Source organism: Chrysemys picta, chromosome 18, assembly GCF_011386835.1.
Source record: "Chrysemys picta bellii isolate R12L10 chromosome 18, ASM1138683v2, whole genome shotgun sequence".
Classification (NCBI taxonomy): domain Eukaryota; kingdom Metazoa; phylum Chordata; order Testudines; family Emydidae; genus Chrysemys; species Chrysemys picta.
The window spans coordinates 6,887,239-6,906,390 of record NC_088808.1 but is presented as its reverse complement, the minus strand read 5'-3'; positions in this window follow the sequence as shown (position 1 = coordinate 6,906,390).

The following is a 19,152-nucleotide window of genomic DNA, read 5'->3' as shown; positions in this document are numbered from 1 at the left end:
AACAATCTGGACCGGAGTGACTTAGGAACATGAGTTCCATTAAAAGTCAATGGCATGTGTGCTTCTAAGTCATTCAGGGTACGTCTACACTGCAATAAGAAACCCACAACACCAAGTCTCAGCGCCTGAGTCAGCTGGGGTTCGGGGTTCAGGCTGCAGGGCTAAAAATTGCACTTTGGACTTGGCCTTGAGCCGCTCTGAGACTCTCCGTCCTCACAGGATATCAGAGCCTAGGCTGCCATTTTTTTTAAATCAAAAGAGACAAGGGGGGTGAGGTAATATCTTCTATTGGACCAACTTCTGTTGATGAAAGAGCCAAGCTCTCGAGCTACACAGAGCTCTTGTTCAGGAAGAAGAGATCTGTGTAGCTCAGAAACTTGTCCCTTTCACTAACCGACGGCAATAAAAGATATTCCTTCACCCACCTTTTGTCTCTCGTATTCTGGGACCAATACAGCTACACCAACACTGCACAGAACATTTGTAAAAATTGTTGAACTTTAAGACACTCCTTGTCTGACACTTCCCCCACGCTGAGTTCCAGAATGTTTCATTGTTCTATATTGCCCTGGGGATAAACACTGCAATCACATTCCAGCAGGGGTCATGTCACATAAGGAATGGTTTCCCTATCCTCTGTTGTCAGAGGGTGGAGCTGGATGGCAAGAGAGAGATCACTTAATCCCTCTGGGACACATGGCATTGGCCACTGTTGGTAGACAGCATACTGGGCTGGATGGACCATTGGTCTGACTCAGTACGGCCGTTCTTATGTCCATCTATCCCCTATCTCCAGCTGTTGTGAAGAAAGATAGGTTTCCTTTTGTAAACTAGCCAGATTAATATTGATGTAAGTCCCTCTCTGTCCTACTAAATCTATTTTTTGCCTTCTAGCGTTAAGTGGAAGGAAAGGAACTTGGGTAGTAGCCAGTGCTCTTACTGCCGTAATAAGACTCTTAAGGCTCTTAACAATAAAACAAACCTCCCTGAAAACTCAATCCATGCCAATAACATTAGTGCAATCAGCCCTGAGGGAGCAGAGCCAGGTAACTTAGGCACAGTTCATCTCATGGGGGTTTTCAACAATTATTCCCCAGAGAAGAGAGGAGTTTGCGGGCAAAGGGAGCTAAGTCACGTAGAAGCCTAAGCCCCATTTTCTAAAAAGATTTAGGTATTTAGGAGCCTAGATCCCACTGACCTTCACTTTTGAAAATGGACCTTGGGCTCCTCTGTCACTCACACACCATAATGTTGTTCATAAATATACATTACAGCAAGGCAGCTGAAAGATTTCTGGGGCAGCTCATGCTGGTCTCAAGCCACAGGTGGAGTGTGGGGGAGGGCAGGCCTTGGGGCACAGTGAAAGGTGAGGTAGGAACCTTCAGTTTGCTTTCTGGGGGGCTGAATATCTGTTTTTTAAGTATAACTGTAATAAAAGGTTGTTCTAATGTCCAACCTGTGCTAGTCCCGACCAGGCCTCATGGTGCTTTTGCTTTGGTTTTTATTGTTAGTAGCTTCATAGGCAAATGTTAATGGACACATTTTTAGACTAGCATGATCCTGAAAGAGGAGGCAAATGCTAGGGGTAAGGAGAGCAACTGCATTGCACCTGGAAGACTCTCTGCCTTGCATCCCTGGGATCAATTGCTCCAGTTCTAAGTGACCTCTTGGGCTGCTGGGATAAGGGGGATGGGAAGGACTAAGTCTCCTACTCCCCTACCCGAAGCCTGCTGAAGCTACTTGGTGTGAGGTTTGCCTTTTGTGGAAGAAGCAGGGAGATTTCCGCAGTTCCATGTGTGACATTTCTCACTACTGGCAGACAGTCACCATAGGGATATAGATTTAGCTTTAAGGGATGGTGAGGCAGGATTAGCTGAAATCAATTTAGTGTTAGTGTGAACAGGTGTAGCACCCCCCTCTCCACCCAGTTACCTTCTTTAATGCTAATTACAGGTTTTGATGGACAGGTCTGGGTTCTTCTGGACCCTGCCACCAACTCAGCAGGGTGTATCTTCTTTATTTTTTCCCTATGAATTTATTTGGTGGCGCCACCACCCCCCTCGCTCCTTCCTCTCAGGGTCACCAGGGCAGCTTGGGAGGAAAATTCTAACCTCGGGGTAACCCCCACTTACTTGCCAGATAGTTGGAGACTCACAAGAAATAACACAAATACATACAATGTATTCAACACAGTAATTATATTAAACAGGAGACAAATTTAAAATAACAGGGTAAAACACCATTCTTAGGGTCACTGGTGCCCACGCTAATAATACCCGTGACTTTCCCCAGTCATGGGACCTGATGTATGAAATGTAAGATTAGTGTCCTGGTGGTACGTGTACTTTGTTGGGGCCCTTCATGACCTATGACCACGATATCTTCTCTGCAGTGGTTTAGCAGTGCGGCTGACTGGGTTCAGTACAACCTAAAGGACTCGCAAGTGGGAGGAGGTGGTAAGACCCTTCACAGATTTAATATGCAGCAGGTTATAAAATCCCCAAACCCTCACTCCCTGGCCTGAGGACACAGTTCAGGGAGTAGGGGGTCCCCAAAACAAGTTCCCTGACTGACTGACTAAAAGATGGTGCACTCACAAACTCCATGAATGATCCTCAGGTTCAGAGCTGACTCTGGACTCCTCAGTCACTGCAGAGGGGCTGATCTCTGCTGGCCGGGATCCTCTTCAGGAACGGGTCAGGCTGCTTCATTCGAAGGATTTCCCCTCACCACAAAGTGGTGTAGGGCTCAAGGTGCAGATTACACAACTACACTAACATCCAAACTGTAGCCTCCTAGCCCAGCGTCCAGACACACACACACACAGGAGGCAGCAGCCCTAGACTAGCAGTCAGAGCAGAGCTGATCATGTGGTGATGGTCTCCCCTAGGGAGCTGGAGAGTGAACTCAGCCTGGCTGGGGAAGTTTCCCAGCAAAGCTCTACAAACTGAGAATCATCAGTGGAGAGGGAAAAGCCCAGCTAAGCATCTTGCTTTCAGGTCCCTAGAGGCCAGTTCTTATGGGGAACCCCACCTGCAGGCCTGGTGGCTCTGAACAAGCCTGTCTTTAATCCAGCAAAGTCTGTGACTTCTTACAAAGTTGATAGGCATGATAGCTGCCTTTCATTCAGGCTAAATGAGGAATCAGTTAAATGCCTCTTTGTTTGGTGATAGCTGAAACAATGGACGCCACCACCTAAGGAATGGATTGCATGCAAGGCCAGGGCGGAGGCCAGACCATAGGGGTTGAGGGGCTTCTCTAAGGCAGGGATTCCCAAACTTTATTCCCTGAGGCCCCCCTGTGCAGCTGCAGTAAGCACTGCGGGCCACTATTAACACTTCTTGAGAAAAAATATTTTAAATTATTATATACATATAAACTATAACACTGTAAACAAACAATGTACATGTTTCCTTTTCCACCCCTTCCCTGGCAGACCTGGGCAAAAAGCCCTGACCTCACCCCCCAAATCAAGCCAAAGCTCCATGTCCCCCACTCTTTACGATAAGGAAGGTCCCTTAGCCTCTGCCCCCCAGGAGCACTGGTGGGGAGGGGGGTGGCTGAGGTCCCTTGGTGTTGCCCAGCACTGGTGCAGGTGCAGCAGGTTCTGCTCGGCCCAGGTACTGCCACAGCACCAGCTCTACCTGCATGGCATGGTTCTCCTGCAGCAGGCAGGTGAGAGCCCCCTCCAATTGGAAAGGGGAAAAGAAGATACAAGCTGAATCCTCATTCAGCGAACGTTTGCTGAAAAAGCTCCCGGAAAGGTCGTACACACTGTTAATGGGGCATGCTGAATAATTTATTTTCAGATTTTTAACAGGAAATAATGAATTTGTATTAATCTCAGAGGTTTTGAAAACAGTGTATTTGCCAGGTACAAGTCATTCAGAAAAATAGGGCAGATGGAAAAATATAAACTGATTCTGGAAGACTTTCCTGGCAGCACTGCAGGTGGATTCCGAGTACCTTCTATACCTCTCCCAGCCGGGGAAAGTCATGCAAATCTAATAAATATACACCATCCTATGGCAAAAGCAAGATAAATTCTTTCCCATCTGGAATGTGAAATAGCCTCTCAGAGGAAAAATACGCTTTTAAATCAAGTCAAGTTTACTTAGCCTGTGATAATTCAGTCACAGAGACTATACTGGTAAAATGTCCCCTCAAGAAACTATAGGTTATAGAACAGACTTACAGGTGTTATTTTAATAGTTTACCCACCCACCTTCTAGGCAGGAACTCTGAACCTGAGGTCGGGGATGTGAAATTTCATGAGGGTCCAGCTCAGCACTGTGACAAAAGAACATAAGAACGGTGTACTGGGTCAGCCAAAGGTCCATCCAGCCCAGTATCCTGTCTGCCGACAGTGGCCAATGCCAGATGCCCCAGAGGGAGAGAACCTAACAGGTCATGATCAAGTGATCTCTCTCCTGCCATCCATCTCCACCCCCTGACAAACAAAGAGTAGGGACACCATTCCTTACCCATCCTGGCTAATAGCCATTCATGGACTTAACCTCCATGAATTTATCCAGTTCTCTTTTAAACCCTGTTATAGTCCTAGCCTTCACAACCTCCTCAGGCAAGGAGTTCCACAGGTTGATTGTGCGCTGCGTGAAGAAGAACTTCCTTTTATTTGTTTTAAACCTGCTGCCCATTAATTTCATTTGGTGGCCCCTAGTTCTTATATTTTGGGAACAAGTAAATAACTTTTCCTTATTCACTTTCTCCACACCACTCATGATTTCATATACCTCTATCATATCCCCTCTTAGTCTCCTCTTTTGCAAGCTAAAAAGTCCTAGCCTCTTTAATCTCTCCTCATATGGGACCCATTCCAAACCCCTAATAATTTTAGTTGCCCTTCTCTGAACCTTTTCTAATGCCAGTATATCTTTTTTTGAGATGAGGAGACCACATCTGTACGCAGTATTCAAGATGTGGGCATACCATGGATTTATATAAAGGCAATAAGATATTCTCCATCTTGTTCTCTATCCCTTTTTGAATGATTCCTAACATCCTGTTTGCTTTTTTGACTGCCGCTGCACACTGTGTGGATGTCTTCAGAGAACTATCCACGATGACTCCAAGATCTCTTTCCTGATTCATTGTAGCTAAATTAGCCCCCATCATATTGTATGTATAGTTGGGGTTATTTTTTCCAATGTGCATTACTTTACATTTATCCACATTAAATATCATTTGCCATTTTGTTGCCCAATCACTTAGTTTTGTGAGATCTTTTTGAAGTTCTTCACAGTCTGCTTTGGTCTTAACTATCTTGAGCAGTTTAGTATCATCTGCAAACTTTTCCACCTCACTGAATACCCCTTTCTCCAGATCATTTATGAATAAGTTGAATTGGACAAGGTGTTTGAGATGGAATGGGAAAGTAACACCTACCTGCTTTGACCTGGTGCCTTCTGGTAAACTCTCACCCCTCCCCCCACTTCCCAAAACAAACAAAAACCACCCAGACCTCAACATCTATCTCAGCAGCACAGGTTCAAGATAGATCAATGACACCTGTGGGGATTTTCAGGTGCTATAAGCTAATTGCCAGAGCACTAGCTCCATGAGAAGAAATTATGGTAACTCTAATCATTATAATTTAGAAGAAGGGGAAGCAAGATACTCCTGAACCTCAAGCACTTCTCTGTTCAGAGATGGGTACGTTTTTTGCCAGACATCTTGGTAATTTTTTACTTTTTTAGAATGCAGAAATTCTCCCTGAAAAAAAAAATGTACTAAAACTATCACACAAAACAGCCAGGATGAACTGGAATATGTATCTCTTTACAAGCGTTTATTAAAATCTGAGATCAGACCCATTCCATCAGGAGACCATTCTATGTCAGTACACATCAGTGACTATAGATGTAAGCCAATGGGGTGAGTGAGCTTTCTGTGGGCATCTATTGTTACTGTATGAGACTTGGACTTGCGTGTTTTATTTTATTTTGTTTGGTAATTCACTTTGTTCTGTCTGTTATTCCTTGGAACCACTTAAATCCTCCTTTTTTATTTAATAAAATCACTTTTTACTTATTAATTAACCCAGAGTATGTATTAATACATGCGGAAGGGAGGGGCAAACAGCTGTGCATATCTTTCTATCAATGTTATAGAGGGGGAACAATTTATGAGTTTACCCTGTATAAGGTTTATACAGGGTAAAACAGATTTATTTGGGGTTTGGACCCCGTTGGGAGTTGGGTATCTGAGTGCTAAGGACAGGGGCACTTCTTAAGCTGTTTTCAGTTAAGCCTGTAGCTTTTGGGGGACGTGGTTCAGACTTGGATCTGTGTTTGCAGCAAGCAAGCGTGTCTGGCTCAAACCAGGCAAGGGACTGATGTCCCAAGCTCGCAGGGAAAACAGGCTCAGAGGTAGCCTAGGCACATCAGGTGGCAGTCCCAAAGGGAGTTTCTGTGACCCAACCCGGCACAGGGGTGTATATGAAAACTCTATTTAATGTTATAAGCTGTGTGTAAGGAGTTTCCTTGTTAGGCTTGGAGACTGGGGGGCTCTGAGGGAAACCTGATCTCCGCAGCAGCGTTCTGAATGGGTCTGAGTTTGGCCTGGATAAACATAATCTGGCCCAAGAAGAGGATGTTACAGTAATTGAGCCACGAACTGATGAGAGCTTGGACAAGAGTTTTAGCTGTGTGGCTGGATAGGGAAGGCTGCAGCTTAGCAATAAGGTGCAGAAGGAATCGGCAATGTTTAGACATAGCCTGGATGTGAGGACCTACAGGTATCTGAGTCGAGAACAATGCCCAGGTTACAGGCCTGAGTGACGGGCAGGATGCTGCTGTTATAATGTGATGAAAATGTGCTAATGTGTTGAAATTAAAGGCAGATACCTGTTCAGAAATCTCTTGAGAGCCACAGGCAGAGAGTGAAAATATTCTTTGGGGTGCGGAGTAAAACTTAATATTAAGTGCTGTTAAGGTCCCAGTGGGTTGGAGAGTGAGCCCGGCCGCCCCATACTGACCCCGCAAAGGTGGCTCCTGTCCTGTGGGTCTGGGCCTGTCTCCCCGCTCCAGCACATTGGCTCTTGCGACTCACAGATCTGGTATCATGTGGCACATTTGTCGATGTGCAGGCGAGGCCCTCCTGCCATGACAACCCACCCTAGGGCTGCCAACTTGCTAATTCCAGAAAACCAAACACCGGCTGAGCATTCGTGAGTCATGCTAGTTCCTCCCCGTCTTGACCCAGCCAATGGGAGCTGCACCTGTGGACAGGGGGGGGGGGTGAGGCAGCACACGGACACCTCTGGCCGCCTCTAAGGCTAGGAGCCAGACATGCCGGCTGCTTCCTGACCCAGGAGCTGCGCGGTGCAGAGGCTAGCAGGGAGCCTGCCAGCCCTGCGGTGTGGCGGTGCTGCCAACCAGACAGTCGATGGCCCAGTCAGTGGTGCTGACCGAAGCCGCCAGGATCCCTCTTTGACCGGACACCTGGTCACCTTAACCCACCCCCTTCCTGGCCCTTGTGCTACTGGATGCAAGGTTTTGCATACCGAGCTGGGCATGCACATGGTCTGAGAAAAACTGGAGGAAGGTTGGTGAGTTGATAGGTAGGTTTGGAGGCTGTGGCCCACAGACCTCTTGATGCCAACTAGGAGAGGGCACAAGAGTACATAGGGGTAGAGGGATCCCCTGGGTTCATCAAAAGAATGGCATGTAAGATCTATACTGAGAGCCTATGGTGCACTGATCATCATAATCACTGAGATGTATGTACAGAAAATATGTGAGGAGGGGTGTGTGTGTGTGTGTATATATATACTAAAATGTATAATCCCTAAGTCTGTAGTTAGAAGCCCGTCACTCAAAGGCAGTGTGTCGTGAGACAGACTTCTCCAGACAGGGAGCGGGAGACTGTTGTATGTCGTACAACAGAAATGTATTCATATACTAAGTCAGATGCTAACAAATTGCTGGTGGAGACTTTAGAAGGAACTTAACAGGAAGAGATTAAGCAGCAGGGGGAATGGGAATCTATTTTCAGGCGAACATCAAAGGTACACTTGGGGGTGCAGAGAGACACCCTAGCATCTCTCCATCTGTGAAGACAAACTGCCAGCAGGCTTGATATTATGAAATGGGGATCTTGGCCAACCTGGTTGAAAAGACAGGGGAAAGGACTTGGGGTAAGCTGCCTTGTAGGACACAAGGGAATGCCTTGTTAGTTAAGTTTGGGCTCTAGAAAGCACGTTATGATTTTATTTTATATGTAACCATTTGTTTCCGATACTCTTTCTTTCTGTTACTTGAATCCGTGTTCTTTGATAACCCTGTTCTTGTTGTCACTATCTATGTATCTGAAGTGCTCTGTGTTACGTAGCGTGAGGATCCTGAGTTGAACCTTGCAGTCAGGGGCGTACTATTCCTTTGGGAGTGGTGGCTCTGAGAATTCTGAGAATGTTCAGTGGAACAGGAGCTGTGCACTCCTGAAGGCCACTTGGAAGATTCAGGGGTTGGTGTTACCTTTGTTAGCCTGTGCGGAAAGCGAGGCAAGGAAAGGCCCGGCAGGGAGTGCTTGTGTTGCCAGAGGCTGGTCGAGTCAGGGAGCTGATGCACAGCAGGACAGTGAGGGCAGATAGTAGCGAGGTGCTTCACAACCTCGGATACCCTGGGACGTGTCACAGGGGCACTGAGCCCCCTCTCACCCTAGCCACCCATCGCCTATGGTGAGAACAGTCCGTAAACGTACTGTATAAATATGGCCCCTATCTAAGAAAGCGTCCCCATTCAGGGCAGCATTTAAGCTCACACTTAAATCCCACACCTGCTTAAGTGCTTTTCTGAATTGGGGCCCGAGATTGCAAAAATGAACGACAACCTCAGAAAAGTGATTGACCGGAATAAAAGAATTAAATAGTTTGGAGTGCTGTGCTGCTTGTATTATCTTAACATCTGAATTATAAGAGGAATGATGGGCCAAGTGAGATGAACGAAGTTAAAAAAGAATAATTTATGAAATCAGTATGTACATCTACTGTAACACACAACCTGCCTAAGGTCTGTATAGCCCCTTATCTTTTGTATTTCCTCTCCTCCCTTTTAACACTTATTTGTACTGCCAACAATCTAGCTTAGCGGTAATAAGGAAGGAGGGTGGGGTGGGGGGGAAGGAACAGCGAGAATAGCTAATCATTTTGCTGCCCCAGTAAAAGTTCCTAAGGTACAAACAAAGGACCATTATTCTTAAACAATCCATGCCAAGGATGTTGGAGTGATGGGTACAAGGGAGCAGAGACAGGTTGTGCTTTGTTTAAAGAACATTGAAGGGATGGGTCTCTTTTGCAAACACAACATCTCATGCTGCCACAGGACAGACCTGAATGCTTAAAATAGCCTCCGAACACCTGTTGCTTGGGCCAGTGAAGACGGGGTGTGTGCACTTGTTCTCTGGGGGAGGGGAGGGGTGAGCTGCCCCATGTTGAAAGCTCTCTCCTGTCATGGGGCAGCACTGAAGGCAGACTTGTAATGCTTGTCTACATGGTGGGGTAATGCTCTCTGCCGGAGTGTGATTTCTAACATGTACTAACGTGTTCCAACATGTTCCATGTTAACCGATCCATGTAGATCCTGCTGGTGCACTTTAACATAGGGCCGTTTGAAACAGTACTGTGTTAAAGTGCAGCAGGGGACCTATCGTGCACACCAGTGGGGTCTGTACAGACCAACCAATGCACAGCATTTTAGTGTGCTTTAGAAGTCACACCCCAGTAGTGCGCATTACCCCACTGTGTGGACAAGGACGGAAAGCCCTGCTAATATTTTTCTACCTCTGCTTTGATCACTTTATAAATGAGTATAAGGGCATGGAGTCTTTCTCAGGGCCCAATGCTGCAAACTCTTGCTCATCTGAGTAGGTCTGTTGACTTCAATAAGATTACTCCCATGAATGAGGAATAGTGAAGAACAGTGTTTCCCAAACTTGGGACGCCGCATGTGTAGGGAAAGCCCCTGGCAGGCTGGGCCAGTTTGTTTACCTGCCCCGTCTGCAGGTCCGGCCGACAGGGCCGGCTTTAAGCCGATTCGGCTGAATTGGGCCCCACGCCTAAGAGGGCCCCGCAGCTCTCCACTCCGCCCCCAGCTCACTTCCCCCTCCTCCCCTCCCCTGAATACTCCGCCCCCTGCTCCTCCCCCTCCCCTGCTTCCTGCGAATCAGATGTTCGCGGGAAGTCTGAAAAGGGGTAGGCGGCGGCAGCAACAGGTAAGCGGGGGGGTGCGAGGAGGGCTCCTGGGAGGCGCGGCGCGGCCCAGTCCGGCCCTGGCTGAGCGGCCCCGGCCGAGCGGCCCCGGCCCCGGCCCGAGCGGCTCCTTCCCCAGCCAAGCGGCTCCGGGCCGGCCCTGGCGCCGGCCGAGCACCCCCGGCCCCGGCCCGAGCGGCTCCGGCCCCGGGCAAGCGGCTGCGGCTCTGGCTCTGGCTCTGGCTCCGGCCCGGCTCGGGCCCCGGGGCAGCGGCCCCAGTTCCGGCCGAGCACCCCCAGCATGGCCACATGGCTCTGGCCCCGGCCGAGCATCCCCGGCCCCAGCTCGGGCCCCAGGGCGCCGGCCCGAACACCTCAGGCCCCAGCCCCGGCGGCTCTGGCTCAGGCCCCGGCGCGCCGGCTCAGCCCCGGGCTGAGCAACTCCGGCCTGGCCCCGGCCCCAGCGGCTCCGGCCTGGACCCAAACCCCACGACCCCAGCCCGAGCGGGACCCAATTCCTGGGGGCGGGGCTTGCCAGCGGGAATCGGGCCCCGCTCTTGCTAAGGCCGGCCCTGCCGGCCGATCACGGGTCCCACTGACTGCAGTTCGCTGCTCCAGGCCAATGGGAGCTGCTGGAAGCGGCGGCCAGCACATCCCTCGGCCTGCGCCACTTCCCGCCGCCCTCATTGGCCTGGAGCAGTGAACTGCAGCCAGTGGGAGCCGTGATCGGCCGAACCTGCGGACGGGGCAGGTAAACAAACCGGCCCGGCCCGCCAGAGGCTTTCCCTACACAACCAGCATCCCAAGTTTGGGAAACGCTGGTGTAGAATGGAGGTTTATCTGAACTTACTAAGGACTGTAAAACTTAAACCATCCCTTGCAGGATTCCTTAATGAAAGACACAGTCCGACACAGAGCTGCAGGACCCCAAACTAGAGGCATCACATCTGTTTAGCCCCTACCAAAGCACGCTATGATCTGGGTGTGGGCTTCCACATCCTGGGCTTGTTTGGTTTTGTTTGTTAATCTTCTAGAGGAGTTGGAAGGTTCATCTTTCTTGGTGTATTTGCAGCTGGGGAGGGGTTCAGGGTTTTTCTGGACATACCTGCAGTGGGAAGGGGTTTATTGTTTTGATGGTGGGTATTTAATGTGTGGAATACAATGGGTTGTTATTTACATTCTACTGCAGGACCCTCACACTAGAGCTGAGCACACCACTGATTTTATTTAGCAATGAACCAAAACTGATTTTTTTTCCCAAATAAAAAACAAGTTTTCATCAAATGTTGATTCAAAACAAAGTGCCCATTTGAAACATTTGACATTTCCATTTTTTTTCAGCCAGAATTATTCACCACACTCAAATAGTTTTGCTGCCTCCCAAAATGTAATGAGATCAAAGGAGGGGGACACAGGGCCAAGGAGTCTGGCACAGTTCATCTCCTGGAGTTTCCAACAAATGCTCCCCACAGGAGAGAAGAGTTTGGGGGTGGAGAGGGCGGGATTGCAGCCTCCAAACCCTGTGCTGATATGAAACTGCTCTGCCCTGCTGCCCAGCCTCCCCTAACCTCTTGGCCATTGCTTGGACTCTGCTATTGGCCATCCCACCATGCCTATGCCTTACTCTACCTCTGTGGGAAGAGAACGCTGTGGAGCAGGGGTTAGTGGTAACTGGACATTAATTTGGTCCCAAATGGAGCACGTTGTAGGGAGCTTTGACCCCCCCCATAGTGCCATCCCTTCATTATCACAGACCTATGTGGCCCTAACCCCATGGAGCTTCTAGAAAGCTGCTTCTACAGATTTCTAAGCAAGAGGGGGAGCATGCCTGATACATCAGAGAGAGACTGCATCTAGCACCAAACTGGGAGCAACTGGACATGTTGGATTCACGTCGTAGCTTTCCAACATCTCTCAATTAGTGCTGGACACTCTCTGGGCTGAGACAGGCCATGGGGAAGTGGGAGGAATGGGGCTGTGGAATTCCCAGTTATGAAGCAGGAGTCTTGAAAAACTGACTTTCTGTAAACGAGACCATTTCCAATATCTTTCCAAGCTGCCCTAGTACAGGATGCAGGTTAGTCGGATTATCTTATGGAAATGGAACATGCTGCACACCATAGGTTGCCAGGGTGAAGCAATGTTGTTTAACCTGGGGCCTTGCCCTGGATAAATACCAAGAGCTTTAGAATTTATGAATTTATTTATTTTTGGTTATTAAAGGCTTATCTACTGTAACACACAACCTGCCTAAGGTCTGTATAGCCCCTTATCTTTTGTATTTCCTCTCCTCCCTTTTAACACTTATTTGTACTGCCAACAATCTAGTTTAGCGGTAATAAGGAAGGAGGGTGGGGTGGAAGGAACAGCGAGAGTAGCTAATCATTTTGCTGCCCCAGGAAAAGTTCCTAAGGTACAAACAAAAGAACCATTATTCTTAAACAATCCATGCCAAGGATGTTGGAGTGATGGGTACAAGGGAGCAGAGACAGGTTGTGCTTTGTTTAAAGAACATTGAAGGGATGGGTCTCTTTTGCAAGCACAACATCTCATGCTGTCACAGGAGAGACCTGAATGCTAAAATAGCCTCCGAACACCTGTTGCTTGGGCCAGTGAAGACGGGGTGTGTGCACTTGTTCTCTGGGGGAGGGGAGGGGTGAGCTGCCCCATGTTGAAAGCTCTCTCCTGCCATGGGGCAGCACTGAAGGCAGACTCGTAATTCTTGTTTACATGGTGGGGTAATGCTCTCTGCCGGAGTGTGATTTCTAACATGTACTAACGTGTTCCAACATGTTCCATGTTAACCGATCCATGTAGATCCTGCTGGTGCACTTTAACATAGGGCCGTTTGAAACAGTACTGTGTTAAAGTGCAGCAGGGGACCTATCGTGCACACCAGTGGGGTCTGTACAGACCAACCAATGCACAGCATTTTAGTGTGCTTTAGAAGTCACACCCCAGTAGTGCGCATTACCCCACTGTGTGGACAAGGACGGAAAGCCCTGCTAATATTTTTCTACCTCTGCTTTGATCACTTTATAAATGAGTATAAGGGCATGGAGTCTTTCTCAGGGCCCAATGCTGCAAACTCTTGCTCATCTGAGTAGGTCTGTTGACTTCAATAAGATTACTCCCATGAATGAGGAATAGTGAAAAACAGTGTTTCCCAAACTTGGGACGCCGCACGTGTAGGGAAAGCCCCTGGCAGGCTGGGCCAGTTTGTTTACCTGCCCCGTCTGCAGGTCCGGCCGATCACGGCTCCCACTGGCTGCAGTTCGCTGCTCCAGGCCAATGGGAGCTGCTGGAAGCGGCGGCCAGCACATCCCTCGGCCTGCGCCACTTCCCGCCGCCCTCATTGGCCTGGAGCAGTGAACTGCAGCCAGTGGGAGCCGTGATCGGCCGAACCTGCGGAAGGGGCAGGTAAACAAACCGGCCTGGCCCGCCAGAGGCTTTCCCTACACAACCAGCATCCCAAGTTTGGGAAACACTGGTGTAGAATGGAGGTTTATCTGAACTTACTAAGGACTGTAAAGCTTAAACCATCCCTTGCAGGATTCCTTAATGAAAGACACAGTCCGACACAGAGCTGCAGGACCCCAAACTAGACGCATCACATCTGTTTAGCCCCTACCAAAGCACGCTATGATCTGGGTGTGGGCTTCCACATCCTGGGCTTGTTTGGTTTTGTTTGTTAATCTTCTAGATGAGTTGGAAGGTTCATCTTTCTTGGTGTATTTGCAGCTGGGGAGGGGTTCAGGGTTTTCCTGGACATACCTGCAGTGGGAAGGGGTTTATTGTTTTGATGGTGGGTATTTAATGTGTGGAATACAATGGGTTGTTATTTACATTCTACTGCAGGACCCTCACACTAGAGCTGAGCACACCACTGATTTTATTTAGCAATGAACCAAAACTGATTTTTTTCCCAAATAAAAAACAAATTTTCATCAAATGTTGATTCAAAACAAAGTGCCCATTTGAAACATTTGACATTTCCATTTTTTTTCAGCCAAAATTATTCACCACACTCAAATAGTTTTGCTGCCTCCCAAAATGTAATGAGATCAGTTTTTCAAGACTCCTCCCAGTTATGAAGGAGGAGTCTTGAAAAACTGACCTTCTGTAAACGAGACCATTTCCAATATCTTTCCAAGCTGCCCGGGTACAGGATGCAGGTTAGTCGGATTATCTTATGGAAATGGAACATGTGCTTACATGCTGCACAACATATGTTGCCGGGGTGGAGCAATGTTGTTTAACCCGGGGCCTTGCCCTGGTTAAATACCAAGAGGTTTAGAATTTGTGAATTTATTTATCTTTGGTTATTAAGGGCTCACTAATTGTGTGACCTCAGATACATGTAGCTGGGACATCCTGGCTTTTTGTTTGCTTGGACTTGCCTTTAGGTTTCCAAGAAATGTGATCATGTATGTACTTTGTGTTGAGGTCAAATACAAACCTGTGATCTATAGGAAATTCAGAAGGATGGTTAACCTTTAATCCACACTTTTGTTTTTCTGAGTTGTAGCCCAGAAAATAGGTATGGTCCCCGAGGTTTGGGGTTGTCTTTAGAAAAAGTATAGCGGTGTAGAAGTTATCAGCAGAGGTAGTATTCATTTACTTGATTAAACCTGGTTCTTTTTATTTCATTTTTTAATATTTATAAAAAATGACTTTGAGAAAGTTAAGGTTGGTCAACTATATATAAGATTACTAACCCAAACATCAAGAAACAGGGAACTGAAGAGTTAAGACAGCAGCAAACAGCCTCCAAGTTAAAATCTCAAGGTCAATCTCACATTCCCAATGCTATTAGCCAGAGCTCTGTAACTGAGGCCTGGTCTACACTAGGAGATTATGTCAAATTTAGCAGCGTTAATTCGAATTAACCCTGCACCTGTCCACACAACGAAGCTATTTATTTCGATACAGAGGTCTCTTTAAATCGATTTCTGTACTCCTCCCCGACAAGGGGAGTAGCGCTAAATTCGACATGGCCATGTCAAATTAGGGTTAGTGTGGACGGAATTCGACGCTAATAGCTCCGGGAGCTATCCCACAGTGCACCACTCTGTTGACGCTCTGGACAGCAGTCCGAGCTCGAATGCTCTGACCAGCCACACAGGAAAAGCCCTGGGAAAATTTGAATTCCCTTTCCTGTCTGGCCAGTTTGAATCTCATTTCCTGTTTGGACATCGTGGCGAGCTCAGCAGCACTGGCAACAATGCAGAGCTCTCCAGCAGAGGTGACCATGCAATCGCTGAATAGAAAGAGGGCCCCAGCATGGACTGATCGGGAAGTCTTAGATCTGATTGCTGTGTGGGGCGATGAGTCTGTGCTTTCGGAGTTGCGATCGAAAAGACGGAATGCGAAGATCTACGAGAAGATCTCAAAAGCCATGACGGAGAGAGGATACAGCCAGGATGCAACACAGTGCCGCGTGAAAATCAAGGAGCTGAGACAAGGGTACCAGAAGACCAAAGAGTCAAACGGATGCTCCGGATCCCAGCCCTAGACATGCCGTTTCTATGAGGCACTACATTCCATTCTAGGTGTGGCTGCCACCACTACCCCACCACTGTCCATGGACTCTGACGATGGGGTATTGTCGACGGCCACTTCCTCGGAGCTGTTCGCGGACGGAGAAGATGAGGAAGGAGATAAGGAGGACGAGGCAGTCGACAGCGCTTTCAATGCTGATTTCCCCGACAGCCAGGATCTCTTCATCACCCTCACGGAGATCCCCTACCAACCTTCCCAAGGCAGTAACCCGGACCATGAATCAGGGGAAACATCAGTAGGTAAGTGTTTTAAACATTTATTTTGAATAGAATAGGCATGGTATGTTAGCAATGGGTTTTTAACTATTAGTTTGCCCTAGGAGCTTAACTTTTTAGTCCTTGCCAGTGCAGCTACTGGAAAAGTCTGTTAATATGTCTGGGGATAGAGTAGAAATCCTCCTGGGACATCTCCACGAAGCTCTCCTGGAGGTAATGTGAAAGCCTTTGCATCAGGTTCCTGGAGAGAGCGGCCTTATTGCCTCCTCCATGGTAGGAAACTTTTCCATGCCAGGCTAGTAGCAGGTACTCCGGTATCATTGCCTGGCAAAGTATGGCGGCATACGGCCTGCTGTTTGCTGGCATTCACGCAGCATGCGGTCTTTCTCTGCCTCCGTAATCCTCATCAGAGTGATATCACTCATAGTGACCTGCTTTGAATTAGGGGAATTTTAGTATGGGGACTGATTGCCTGTTCCTTTAAATAACTGTAACCGGTGGTTTACAGCCACGCGGTGGGGGCGGGGAAGTGAACCGTTCATGCTGAGCGGTTTGCCGGCAGCATGCAGGGATCTTTCCCGAGCCCAGCCATGTGGTGGGGGCGGGGAGGCGAACCGTTCCTGCTGAGCGGTTCGCCAGCAGTATGCAGGGATCTTTCCCGGGGACAGCCGCGACGTGGGTGGGACAGGGGCAGAGTTCATGCCGGCCGGATTGCCGGCAGCAAGAACTGGCCAACGCTAGGAGCATTGCTTGGAATGTGAAAGGAGGGCACTGCTGTAAATTAAGCTTTAAGCAGCCAAAAGTCTACGGCTTTCCATGGTCGTCTGCTAGCAGAATTCTGGTGTCCGGCCCCGCTCATGTGATCTGTACAGCAAGATCCCAAACACTCAAGGTGAAGACAGAAAATTCGACCTTGTACTGAGTGCACGTGATAGGTACTGTGCATGGTCTTGTTCACAGAGAAAGACTATATTCATTGTTTGCAAAAATGTATCTTTTTGAGGAATTCACTCCCTTTTTCCCATCCCACAGCTGCAAGCGTCTCCCGAGCTACCCCGGCATCCCCCTCCCAGAGGCTGGCACAGATCAGGCGGCGAAAGATGAGGACACGGGACGAGATGTTCTCAGAACTTATGGTCTGTTCCCAAGCCGAGGCGGCACAGCAGACCCAGTGGAGGTAGAACATGTCGCAATACCAGCGATCATACAGCGAAATGGAGGACAGGTGGCGGCAGAAAGACCAGCAGGTGACTCAAACGCTGCTTGGACTAATGAGGGAGCAAACGGACATGCTCCGGCGCCTTGTAGATGTTCTGCAGGACCAGAGGCAGGAGGACAGAGCCCCGCTGCATTCTATCTCTAACCGCCCTCCCCTGCCACAAAGTCCCATCCACCCCTCACCCAAAGTCCCAAGAGGGAGGGGCGGCAGGGGCCGTGAAAACAGTCACTCCACCCCTGCAGACTGCTCAAATTGCAGAAGGCTCTCATTCCCAAAGATTTGATACGTCCTTTCCTTCCCTCCAAATGCACCTCACCCAAGCCCCTGTCCCAGTTTCATCCCCTAACTGTGTAGTTCTTAATAAAAAATACGTTTGTTAATTACTGTTTCCCTCATGTTCTTTTAGAGGACAGTGTGTTTGAAGTGGGGGAAGGGGGTTGGTAATTGGAGAGCACGGTCACCTTTACCAGGGTACAGACATGGGGGCAGGTTCAGCAGAAGGTCACACACACATTGCAGTCACTAGGCACCCTGGTCAGTCTGGGAGGTGGTTTTCGTGTTCTGTGTGGGGGGGGCTATGTGAGTTTGTGGCTGGGGAGGGCGGTTACAGATCTTATGTAGCGGTCCTTAGCCAGGATGACAGAGCCACGCAGCAGGGGATCTGTAACCACCCTCACCGGCCACAAAGTCACATAGCCAGCACACACAGAGTCCCGAAAAGGAAGGGTGGCAGGCGCCGTTGAAACAACCAGTCCACCACTGCGGACCGCTCTAGGAGCAGGAGCCTATCATTCCTCGAGCCTATCATTCCTCGAGTCCTTTCCATCACTACACCCGCTCCCCACCACAGTTTGCATCCCAGTTTTAACCCTTTACCGCGAAATCCTTAATAAAGAAAACCGTGTTAATGAACAAAGTTTCATTTATTAAATTTTTAAAGGTGTGTTGGAAGGGGGGGGAGGTGGTTGGTAACTGGAGAGGATAGTTAACATTAACTGGGTAAAGAAACGGGGCAGGTTCAGCTTCTGTTTAAACAAACGTAATAGTCATAGGTTACCCTGCTCACTCTGGAACCTAGCTTTCAAAGCTTCCCGGATGCACAGCGCGTCCCGCTGGGCTCTTCTAATCGCCCGGGTGTCTGGTTGGGCGTAATCAGCAGCCAGGCGATTTGCCTCAACCTCCCACCCCGCCATAAACGTCTCCCCCTTGCTCTCACACAGATTGTGGAGCACACAGCAATTTGCAATAACAATGGGGATATTGGTTTCGCTGAGATCAGAGCGAGTCAGTAAGCTTCTCCATCTCTCCTTCAGACGTCCAAAAGCACACTCCACCACCATTCTGCACTTGCTCAGACGGTAGTTGAAGAGTTCCTTTTCACTGTCCAGAGCGCCTGTATAAGGCTTCATGAGCCAGGGCATTAGCGGGTAGGCTGGGTCCCCGAGGATGACTATAGGCATCTCCACATCCCCAACAGTTATTTTGTGGTTCGGGAAGTAAATACCTTCCTGCAGCCGTCTAAACAGACCAGAGTTCCTGAAAACGCGAGCGTCATGAACCTTGCCTGGCCATCCGACGTTGATGTTGGTAAAACGTCCCCTATGGTCCACCAGTGCTTGCAGCACCATGGAAAAGTAGCCCTTTCGGTTAATGTACTGGCTGGCCTGGTGGTCCGGTCCCAGGATAGGGATGTGAGTTCCATCTATAGCCCCATCGCAGTTTGGGAATCCCATTGCAGCGAAGCCATCTATGATGACCTGCACATTTCCCAGGATCACTACCTTTGAGAGCAGTAGCTCAACGATTGCATTGGCTACTTGCATCACAGCAACCCCCACGGTAGATTTGCCCACTCCAAATTGATTGGCGACTGACCGGTAGCTGTCTGGCGTTGCAAGCTTCCAGAGGGCTATGGCCACTCGCTTCTGGACAGTCAGGGCTGCTCGCAT